This window comes from Hipposideros armiger, unplaced genomic scaffold (assembly GCF_001890085.2).
Source record: "Hipposideros armiger isolate ML-2016 unplaced genomic scaffold, ASM189008v1 scaffold_342, whole genome shotgun sequence".
NCBI lineage: Eukaryota > Metazoa > Chordata > Mammalia > Chiroptera > Hipposideridae > Hipposideros > Hipposideros armiger.
Window position 1 is genome coordinate 605,453 of NW_017731692.1, and position 12,076 is coordinate 617,528.

The following is a 12,076-nucleotide window of genomic DNA, read 5'->3' on the forward strand; positions in this document are numbered from 1 at the left end:
ATGATGGTAGAAGAGATTGTGATATTTCACTAAGGATCTGAGGAAGAGGAAGTTTTTACAATTTATTGGTTAAAGAGCTAGGAGATTCCAATTCTCTTCTCTCCAACCTCTAGCACAAACACATCCTATTGTAATGGATTATTTGTTATAACCAGATTAGCAAACCTTTCTTATGATAATTCATCTATTTGGACATGGAGGAGTTTCATTATGCAGAGATTATCAATGCATTAATATTTCTCTAAGGGTGTTTGCAAACACTGCCGGTTGCCTGTCCAATCACCATTTTCCTTTCCTTTCTATTTGGCTGGCAGAACCAGCTCTTGCAGTACAGGCTGGAAATGTTACTGCTTCCACAGCCTCCCTTGCATGGACATATGACTCAATCCTGGCCAAAGGGACTGAAAGGAAGATCTGCTGAGGAGTTTCTGGAAAACATTTTCCTCCCTAATGTGTAGCCAGTAATTGTCTACATGTAATCCTTAGCACTATAGTAGCTCTCGTGCTCCTGTGAAGGAATAAGCAAATGTCTTGATGACAGTGGAATGGAAAAATGCAAAGAGCTTTGATGACATTTGTAAGCCACCAAATTAGCCCTGTCCTCTGATCTTAGTTTGTCAACTCAAAAAGGCCCCTATTATTGAACTTCTTTTATTCGGTTACTGAAATTATCCTACCTGACGTGAATTTTACCCACAGGAAATAATACCAAAGTACAAAACGACTCAGTTAAGAGAATTGAGTGCCTACTGTATTCAAGAAATACGTAATGTGAGGCTCTGGGACTGCAAAAAAGGGGGAAAAAGAATAAGGTAACTAATGATAATGAGGCAGGAGGGGATTAAGTTGAACAGGAAGGACTCAGTAAGAGCAGCAGGAGTTCTGAGTAGGCATTGATTACTAGATTGGAGGTGATAAGATATGACTTGGTGTGGAAAAGGTTAAGTTGAGCCAGACTCTGAAGTAGACGGTTGGGAATGGCATTTTAGAAGGCTGGGGTTTTAGAAAGAACACAGGCTATGGAATGAGACCTGAGGTTGAACTCTGGCTCATCACTCGCTAGTTTGTGACCTTGTCAGAGTCTTTGATTTCTTCATACTCATCAGGATAGACTGGAAGTAACTTGTAGAATTGGGGTGAGGATTAAGGACTAAACATCAAACATCTGTCATGTCAAAGGGTAAGTAGTAGGCACCAAGTAGATGGTAGAAGGGGTGGTAAGACGGCATGCACGGGGGACACATGAACGAAGGTGGCATGAGCTAGTAGAAATTATCTGGGCATGTTGTTCACCTGGATCAGACCATCTGAGGAAGAGGGTATGACTACACAATCTGGAGGGTGACAGGTTTGCGTCAAGACATGGACGACCTGGACGTCCAATACCCAGAACTTAGACCTCATCCTGTAGACAACCTCCATGGTGACATTGAAGGAGGCAGTCAGAGACAGTGGGGTGAGGGAGGAGATGGTTGCAGTGTTCCAGACGTGCAGTATAAAAGACCTAGACCAGGCAGGTATCACGTGTTGGAGCAAAAGGAAGCGTTAGGTGTGAGAGAGACTATCAAGAAAGAAGGTGAACTTAGTGCTGTGAGAGGGGAGGAAAGACTCAGCCATGAGTCCTAAAGACTGAAGGCCTGTCAGTTTAGTGTGGAATGCAGAACACTTTCCAATAATCACATCGCAGGATGGGACAAGAATACTTGGCAAGATTTTTTGAAATTTTTGATGAAAGATGCTATATAAGTGGAAAATAAATGATGCTGCCCAAATCTGCTCTTCATTTAATTCTTGTCTAATTGTGTTTGTCGCTTTCCCACTGTTGATATATAAAGTTTGGTTCCTTTGAGTGATGTAACCCTTAATAAAATGAACATACCCTGGCCTCTGATTAGATATGATTGAACTCTTCTTCACTGATTGTTGAAAAGCAGTTGAGCCAAGTTTATCTCTACCACAGGGACTCTGGCACTTACAAATATAAATACAATGGCCTTATTAATAAAACATCAGTCATGATGGCAGCTGAAGTAATGAATGACGTCAGAGGCATGAATGACAAGTATTGAAATCAAAGAAATTTCAGTTCATCAAATTCAGGGTAATATCTTGAACCGAATGAGCTTTCATAATGTTCTCAGTCATGAATCCTAAACAGATGGTCCTCTAACATTTTGAAATGCTGAATAATGTAGGTGGACTGAGTCGCGTTAGTAAAGCACAGCACATTGGAATACGCTCAGCACTTGGAGCCTTATTGAGTTCATCAGCTTTCCCAGTGTAAAGCCGCAAGAAACCCCCATCATTCGTGTATCTTAGGGAACTAGGCATGAGTAAAGCCCCTTAAGAAGAACGGCGGTCTTCCAATTGGGCATAAAATTAATATGTCTTCCAATGGTAATTCTGCACACATGCAGTTCTGTAATAAGTTTGGAGCAGGCGTCCTATCTGAGTTCTTACAGTCTCGTTGGGAAGTTAGGGCTCCCAGCCAGGTACAGACCTAGGACTTGGTTCATTACAGTTCCCAGTAAAGAGGAAAAAAAAAACCAAAAACATTTGGCATTGACGTTTTCTCAGACTGCTTTCTATCTTTCATATACTCCCCCCCCCCTTTTACTAGGGGTGTAGGGTGTTTTACTTTTTTTCAGACAAAATTTGAGTCATAATAGTTAGACGTGTAGATAGGTGTGCCTTGGTGCTTTCCTACAGTCAGAAGAATCTGGGATATTTTCTGGAACTATGGCTTAGAGTAAGGAGAATATGATTTGCAGCATGCACTGAAGGATTCCTCTTTAATCCTTAAATGAAAGAAAGGAGGAATTGTGCTCTTTGGGGAAGTCATCTTTAACCCCTGACTTTTCTTTCATTTGAGGTAAAAATTTTGACCTTTGGCATCTATAGAGCCCTCTGATTTAAAAAAAAATAAAAGCACCAGGGCTGTGATAATTGGAATTTGTATAGCATTTCAGGTCCCAAAAAGAGAGATGAGTAGAGATGGAATAAAATACTGATGATGTATTTATGAGGCAAAATGTCTGATTTCCCATCATGTGAGGATAATATTAGTGTAGGTGAGAACTCAGCTGTCCTTAGTTTCAAATGTTTAAAAAAAAAAAAGTAGGTCTATTTATAGATCTCCGCACCCCAGACAGGCCCCACTTAGTGTTGATATGCAGTGCAGTATGAGTGTACAGGCACACGATGACCAAATCCTATAAATCATTAACAAATCCTTCTTATGAGACTGTGTACAGCGCCTGGGCCAAATCTGAAATCCCTGCGTACAGTATAGGCATAGTTCTGTGTTTTTTAAAAAAATTAATAAGAATCTAAACAGTTTCTGTATGTAAGGGAAGGTTTTATGGGTTTTTTCCCTCCTGTATTCTTTTTGATATTTCAGCTTTTCTATTTCTACATTAGAGAAACCTTTATTTTCATGATTGAAAAAGAATTCCCACCCACTGTTAAATTCCAGCCTTTCCCTTGCCTACTGAGAGAAGTGTCCAGTCTGGCCTGGCCTACAGAGCCTCACTCAGGCCGCCTGTATTCTTCAGTCTCTCGCCTCGTCCCTTTTTCCCCCAGCCCTCATCCATACTCTGATTGAGAAGGACCCATTTAGTCCTAAATTCCAACAACCCCAAGAAACTGAGTTTCCTAAATAACTCGTTTTGTCTGTACTCCCTGCCAGGCACTCCTGGCTGGTCTTTGTGCCGCCTCTTCTCAGTCTGAGCCAGAGAGCACCTTCTTAGAAGCTGTCTCACTGAAACTGTGGTTTCTTCTTTCCCACTCTTGGTGCCCTTGTAGTACTTACTATTATTCATTGTTCTGCAGTTGTGTCTTCTGTGTGCCTCCCTGCCCAGACCATGAACTCCTAGGGCAGAATTATCACACTCATCGTCCGGACTCAGTGCTTTCAGCATGCCGCCTGGCTCACAAAAGCCCAAGAAAACAGTTTTGAAGTGGAAATTCTATATTTTGGGGGGCCTGGTTTGGAACCTAAATTAATTCCACTAACTATCATAAAACAATTCTGTGTAAGTTAAGTGAGTAATCCCTGACTGTACTTTGTGTGCTTCAGTTACATTCAGCCCTTTTGAGAAACATTGGCTTTCTAAGTAACTACCGGGGGTGCCAAAAAAAATGTATACACATTTCAAGAGATGTTATCTATGTATTGTCAAAGTTGAATTGAACTATGTAGCAATGTGTAGTATGATCTTCGCTCAAAAGATGACGTTAATCAAATGAATAATAGCGTCATTCATTGTATCAGAATTTTAATACAGTTTTTTCCTTTCTTAAAATGGGTGTACATTTTTTTGGCACCCTGTGTGCTATGGAATGAACCAGGACATTTGCAGTCTGCATCAACGTGGTCGTCAGGATTTTGCTGCATTTTGCAGAATTTAAGATTAAATATTTTTGTATCTAAATCTGAGCTATTTTAGTTACACCACAGATATTAATGCCTTGCTAGTATGCCATACACATGCCTATTCTTTTTCTGTGTTTTGTGCATTTTCTGTTTTGTAATCTGGTACTAAAAACAAATATTGATTCGGTGGTGTCATGGAAGTTTTGGAAACTTTAAAATTGTTAAAGAACTGACAAAATGCAGTGTGAATTGACATGCTAATGAAATTAAAGTTATTTTTCTGCTGGACCTGAACAATACTGTGTGTTAATCAATATTAAGTACCTGCCATGTTATAGGTTCTGTGAAGATAAAGTAGTAATTTTGACAGCTCCTGTATTTTCGTTGTCTAAGACTTTTTGTATGTTTTATGTTTTACTTTTTTGAGGAAAAATTTGCAGTAAAGTATGTGTACCTTAAATGTGCAGTTGTACAGTCGGGTGATTTTTGCCTGTGCGTGCACCCAGCATTGTCAGCACCCCAGCACTCCTTTGTGCCACCTTCTGGCAAATAATTCTGCCTGTTCCTGCTCCCCACAAGGGTAACCCCTGTTCTGACCTCCATACCCCTGGAATCCTACAGCAAGTACGTTTCGTGTGTGGTTTCTTTCATTAAGTATGACATGTGTGAGATTCATCTACGTTGTTGTCGTCACACTTGTTCATTCCTTTACTTGCTGCATGTTGTTTTCAACTGCCTTTTTCTTGCTTTTCATTTTAGTGAGACAGATTCATTATAATGAAGGGTAACTACCCAATTTGTGGTAATTAGTATGTGCTTAGGGCCACCAGCTTTACAGACCGAGTATTAACAGAGTTGTTGAGTATAAGAGCTGCAAAGGCCTCCGAAGTTGCAAAGTCCAGCCATCTTGCTTTCTCAAATGAGGGACCTAAAGCTCAAGCGTTTCTCACCCCCAGGTCTTCTATTGATCTAGTCCTGATTTCCTCCTACCGGCACGATGCTGTGTCACAATTCAGACTTGATCATATGCATGACCACAGTCAACAGGAAAACAGTCTTAGGAATTTAGATCAAGACTTAAAATGTTGGCCCTTAAATGGTAAGAATTTCAATTATCTGGAAATTTATTTCACTCATTATACTTCCTACTTAAATGAGGTGTTACTGACTGTTCACGGAAAGTTAAATGAGGTGTTACTGACTCTGTTCACGGAACTTTTTATTTTATTATTTTTTTTATTAGAACCAATTCTTAAAGAAGAAGGAAGGGGGAAGTTTTAACCAGTGTACGTGTTTATTATGACATTTTCAGTTTAGGGTCAATTCTGATTCTGTGATCTCTGCAAGTAGCAAATTAGTCTGTAATCTTATACCTTTCTGCAAAAGTAGTAATATTCATAGAAAGTTTCATAGAAAGGATTTTAAAGGAGAGACTAGTGGACTCGCAGCAATGGAAAAATTAAATCCTTTATTGACCCATTGGCCAGGAGGTAACCACAGAATAATCTTTGGTATGTTAGAGCCTCCTTAAGTATAATTAGCAAACATAGAAACAAGAGGCTTGTCTTTTTCCCAATTAAAGCACTGTTTTTCAAACAGAATTGAAATTCCTTAGTTGGTCATGAAATAAATTTAATTGAGTTATAACTATCCTTTCATATTTTTATATGGAAAAATAGAAGGATACAGCAAATACCCAATTAAAAATTCTTATATTTGCTTGTGTGGGTGTGTATGTCAAGTGTTTCAAAGTAAGTTATATACAGACATCAGAGTACTTCATTTCTAATATGTATCTAAAAACAAGGACTTTTTCTCTGTAATAAAATTAATATACCTAACAAAATTAATTATAATTTCCTAACATGCAGTTGTCCAGAAAATGAGCTATGGTTTTAAGAACACAGTTGTATTGCATGTAGTAAAGATAAGTATTATTTCATAAAACTTGTGTTCTGAGTACGTGTGTGTATACATGTGTATATTTATGTGTTGGTAGATATTTATTACTACGGGTCTCATTCAGAATTTAGAATATACAGTTTTATAGCATAAAAAAGTCAGTTGCATAAACAAGTATTTGCTACTCAGTGATACCGCTAGTTCTGTGCTGAGTGTTGTATGGCATCCAAAAAAGTGAATACTTTCATTAACCCAAAAATCCAACAAGGAAGATAAAACAGGGATGGTCCCACTCAACAGTATAAATAAGAGCCAAAATGGATCGGAAAGGAGAGGAAGTAACATGGGCAGGAGTGCTATGGACAGGCCTCATGAAAGAGAACTTGAGAAGATGGTAGGATTTAAAAAACAAGAAGTACAGAGATGTGTTCATTGGACGTCAGTGCTGAGATCGGTCTGGTGGGTGGTGGAAGGAAAAAGACATTGGATAGTTGCAATGGGGAAAATTACTCAGGGATTAAGAACCAGCAGGAGGAAGAACCCAATTCTTTGATTAAAGGAAGAACCATTGTACGTCTTGAGCAGGTTGTTATGTGATGGAAGTGGAAGTTTAGCAGATTAGTGTAATGACTCACTATGGACTGGATTGAAGAAACAAAAACATTGGAAGCCATGAAAACTTGATTAAACTATTGCCCTTTATGTAAGTGAGAAAGAAAGTGAGGGTGTGGATTCAGGTAGAGGACCTGGGGATAACAAGGAAAGGGCAATCTAGAAAGAAAGTGCTGGACAAAGAACAGAATTTGATGACTGTTTTAATAAGAATGAAGGAGAGAGAACCTGGGTAAAATTAGAGAATGATGCCATTGATAATAAGGCCATGGAATTACCTACAGCCCAGCCCAAAACAACCCCACACGTTACCTAGAAAAACAAGCCCCATGCATAATACTCTCAAGAATTAGTTTAGGAGGCTTTTTAGAGGACACAGCAAGTTATAATCATTAGATAATTTTTTCTAATACATTTTCTCCTGTTTTGCTTAAAGACTTGGAGATGGGAGATGTCAGACATTTGTCTTTAGGGTCTTAATTTAGAGGCTGAGTTTTACTGAAAATAGCAACATAGGAGACAACTGACACTTATTAAAAGATTTCAAATTTTAGTCATTTGAGGTATTGTACCTTTGTAAGCATCAGATTAAATCAGTCCAACAGTAAGTGTTCTGCTTTGGGGTGGGTGGGCATCTTTTAAAAATTAGTCGCTTGGGCCAGCCGAGTGGTGCGTTGGTTAAGAGTTGGCTTGGGACGCCTGCTATGAGCAGCAGGGCCTGGTTCAGATCCCACGTGAGGGCCAGTGATGCTGTGCCCTCTACAGTTAAGATGGTGAACAACAGCTCGACCTGGAGCTGTGCTGCTGTGAGTCACCAGCAATGGCGTAGGCTGCAGTGAGGCTGGCCGGCAGCCGGCGTGAGCGACCGTCCAATGGCCGGCGAGCAACTGCCTCACCCGGGAAGAGTGCAATGATAATACCAACATGGGCCAGTGAAGCAATGTCCTCCACAACTAGACTGAAGAACAAAAGGACAGCAACTTGTCTGTTCCCCTTCCCCAATTCCCCAATTAAAAAAAAAAATCTAAAAAAAAAAATAAATTAGTCTCTTTACTGTTCAGTTTCATTGAAACTTCATCCTTAGGGGACCTTCTGGCATGCCGAGACCCTGCTTGTCTTTGCTGCTGCCTCTCCGCTGTGAGATTCTCACAAGCCAGTTCCGTGGTGGGGGGAGCAGTTATCAGCTCCCACTGGAAAAGCTTAATCACAGCCACAGCAGCATCCTTATTCTTGACTCTGGACTTTTCTAAGTTCCCACCTACTTGGGGAATGTTGTGCTTAATAAATGATAGCCTGCACTTAAGCACTTACTGGGTATGAGGCCCTGTTCCAAGCACTCCCCAATTATTAATTCATTTCATCCTCACAGTCACCCTGCGAAACATCCTGCTGGCCTCACTTTACAGATGAGGAAACTGAGAGGCATAGACAGTAACTTGCCTAAGGTGAACAGTGAACATGGCAGAGCTGGGATTTGAACCTACACAGTCGCTCGGAGCCTGCGCTTCTACCCACTAACTTAGCCTACCACTGGGTGTAGCTAGGCCGTGTTGTAGGACGCATGGCCCTGAAATCAGGGCTTTCCTATGAATCTCAGCGGGCTGCTTGTTGTAAGGGCTGTGAGTGGGCCCTCGAAGGCTGTTCCCTGTATGTGGAAATACAGTCAACCCAAACATGAAGTTGGTTCTAAGAAAGGTCATGGTACAGTGTGTATCTTATAAACCAGAATCCACAGTTCAATTTATTTCTTTGTAGTTCCCATGCTCTCGGATTACAAAAGAGTATGTTCCTGGAGGACTATTCTCTATCTGAAATGTAATAAACCTTTGGTGCTTTTAAACCGCTGTGGCTGTGGGAGAAGGAAGAGGAGGAAGCCTGTTACCTATACGCTGGGCACAGAGTGTATGATCCCCAGGGCTTTAGCCAGAACAGGATTTATGGACAGGCTCGTGTGTTTCACTGGCATCGAGAACCATTTAGTACTTAGAAGCAACCTACGTTGTTGGGGTATTTTTTTTTTCATTTCGCAAGATACTTTTGGATTTAAGCTAGTTTCTTCTCTACTTACTAATATCAAATTCGGAACATCTTCAGTAATTGCCTTGTGGCACCAAAAACTGTCCACATCTGTCTAGCATTTACTGGTCTCATTTCTCCACCATGAATATTTTTCACTTTGTAGTGTTTAATGGTAACACAGTGATTGAAGTAAAGTACATTTTAGGGGTCATGGGGGTTATGGGAAACATGTTTGTTTCTAGTAGGCTCTCAGTAAGAGGTACGGATATTATTAGAGCCCAGACCTTGAAGCCACCTGGAACCACAGCTCTGCCACCTGCTTGCTTTGTGACTTCAGACAAATCACTTACGTTTCTCATCTGTAAAATGGGACTGATTAATCTCAGATTCTTGAAAGCAAAAATAAATTTAGGAAATTATATAAAGCTTAAGAAGTCCATAAGGACTGGTAGCTTCTCTTTTTAAAATAAATTTTAGATACCTTGCCAAGGCCCTGTCCTCTCTCGGACCATTCTTCTTGAGACCTGCTTTTGCTCTTTAAACAAGTCATTGACTTCTAAGACTTTGGAGGATAAAAAGGCTCCTTTGTTTTTGTGTTCACTTTCTATTGTGATTTCCTAAGGGACAAGGAAGTATACTTGACTATCTTCCTGGTGCATTAGGTAAATTATTTTTTAAAGTTTTTTATTTAATGCAATACAATAGTACTTTCTTATATGATCACAAATAATGGATTGAGTTAAAACATGGTGTGTGAGAAGGGGCAGGCGCCTGGGTTCCCTGCAACAGCTACGATAGTAACCACAGGGGAGGAAGGGAGCACACCTGCATATTCTGTGCATAGTGGAGCTTAATATTTACCGTTTGGTACCTGGTCACCTATGGAGCAACAGAGACCCATGAATCACATCAGTTTTCTGAATGTTTGATCTCTTGTCTGAATCAACAGCATTAACAATCCGCAGTCCAGTCTGTCTTGAAAGTTAACCTTAGCACAACCTCAGCTGCAGGTTCTTCTGTATCTCATTGCAAGCAGCCAAGGGAATGTAAACAGGAGGGACAGCTGGCTGCCCCAGTTGGCTGTTTGTCAATCATTGAATCATGCAACAGATGCTCAGGTCCTATTGAGGAAGGAATGTGGGGCAGGACACAGGCGGTTTATTAGACATTCCCTCCTCTGGAGGCTTCAAGATAGTAGGGAAACAAATATTACACAAGGACTGCCCCTAGCAGAAAAAGCACTATAAAAGGGGGGGAAGGCAGATTTGGGGGCAAGCACAAAGGAAGCAGTCAGTTCCAGCTGAGTGTGGAAATCGGGGAGGCTTTGTGGAAGACACGGTGTTTGAATTGGTACTTGAAAGGTAGATTGGGATGGACGTATGGGAGGCCATGCTGGGGGAGGAACTAGCATGCATTTAACATACAGAAACCCGAAAGCTCGGGAAGCATTCAGGCGGCTGGCTTATTGGACTAAAGGAAGGAGAAGAAGGCTAAGAGCTTAGACCTTCTACAAATCCTGTTCTGTCTTGTTAGCTATAACAGAGTACTTGTTGCCTCCCACTTCCAAGTCTGTGGAGCATAGCTAATGACACCTGCTTCGTGGAACAATGAGGATTGAATGAGAGTGTATGTCAAGCCCCAGCCTCCCTCTAGTGCCTTGTGCATAGATGTGCTCACAATATCGTTATGGATGGGTCTATTGGAATATAGCGAAGAAAGGACCCCGATCAAGACAGTTTTAAATCCTTTGCTTAAGGATTTCATACTTCAGGGAACTTTGAAGTTTTTCAGAAGGAACTGGACATGATCTGATTTTTCTTTTAAAAAGATCATTTTATTTGGCCCATGGAAGTCAGCGTTTTTATATTAATTGCCCTCATTTGAAGGTCCAACACAATTTCCAAGCAAGGTTGTTTTTCCTCTCTAGAAAGAAATACTAAAATGTTGATTGGATGCACTTTTCATGGACATTAACAATTTTTTCTTTAAATGTAATGCTATTTATTATTTTGGTAGACCTAAAAGCAGCTTTTTATTTCTAATTGCTGTTTGGTGACAATACTGCTGGCTCATGTTAGAAAAAACAAAATTGCTCAAAGAAAAGAACTTCATTATTGCAAAAGGAAAAGAAAATAATATAGATCCATTTTCCTCCTACTGCCTCAAAACTAGGTATGCTATTTCTAAGCCCTGCCTGGTGGCTAGTAGTGTTCAGATCTATTTACAACAAAATTCTATACTACAAATCGTCTGGTACATTTGTTTCCCCTGCCCTGACCCCAGTATTCGTTATCGTACCAAAATCAAATTAAATCCTGACCTGCAGAGAATAACTTAATTATGGGGCTTAGGTTTGCTTTGGGGCCTGAATACCAAATGCTGTTTCATTGCTCAGGCATACAGCAACTTTTCAAAGAACACAAGCCGGGTTGTGGCCCTTAGTGTGGCTTTCTCTGGGTGCCCTGGGAATGGGGGAAGTTTATGAGCTGGGCATATTTGGGCACATTACCCCTGCCACATGTGAGAGTGAGAGTATCATGTTCATCTCCAGGCAGGATGGCATACTTAGCATCTGCAGATTGAAGGTCACTTAACCTGTTTCCACTAAGAGTCAGGTTATGATAAGGCACACGGAAAACAGTGTAGCAATAATATCCAGAAGTCAAAAAAAGGAGGGTAGGGAAGCAAAGGCTAATCAGGTCTAACAGTTACTCAAAGTTTGGTTCTGAACATCCTAGCACCGAAAGCAAAGAGGGAAGCATGATTGTTATCTGATAGTCACCCCTATCATATTTGCTGTTATATTCGTTTTATGTATTTATCCAGGAAGCTATACGTTAGTAGACAAATTACATTTGAACAGAGCATGGGTCAAAATGAAAAGGTACTTGGGTTCGTATTCTAGCTGCTGCTTTTAAAAACAGACAGTAGGCCAAATGATATCTAAGGATTCTTCTAGCTCCAAAAGTCTAACGCCTGTTGCAGGTCAGTGCCCCTCATATGAAGTTGGTCATTGTTGTGTGTGCTGCGAGGGAGGCCCTCGGGGCTGCTCAGAGAGCTCCTTCCGTAGAGATGCTGAAAGACTAGGACAGCACTGGGTTTGTAGCTGTCATTCAGGAACTTAGTGAAGTATGTGTCCCTCCCAAGAATGCCCTCCCTCCGCCCCCG

General features: G+C 40.7%; 1 protein-coding gene across 4 annotated transcripts in view; it reads left to right on the forward strand.

Annotated features, from left to right (window-relative positions):
• Window positions 1-12,076, forward strand: part of TMCC3 (transmembrane and coiled-coil domain family 3) — a 264,083-nt gene that overhangs the window by 234,127 nt on the left and 17,880 nt on the right. The gene's annotated exons all lie outside the window — the stretch shown is intronic.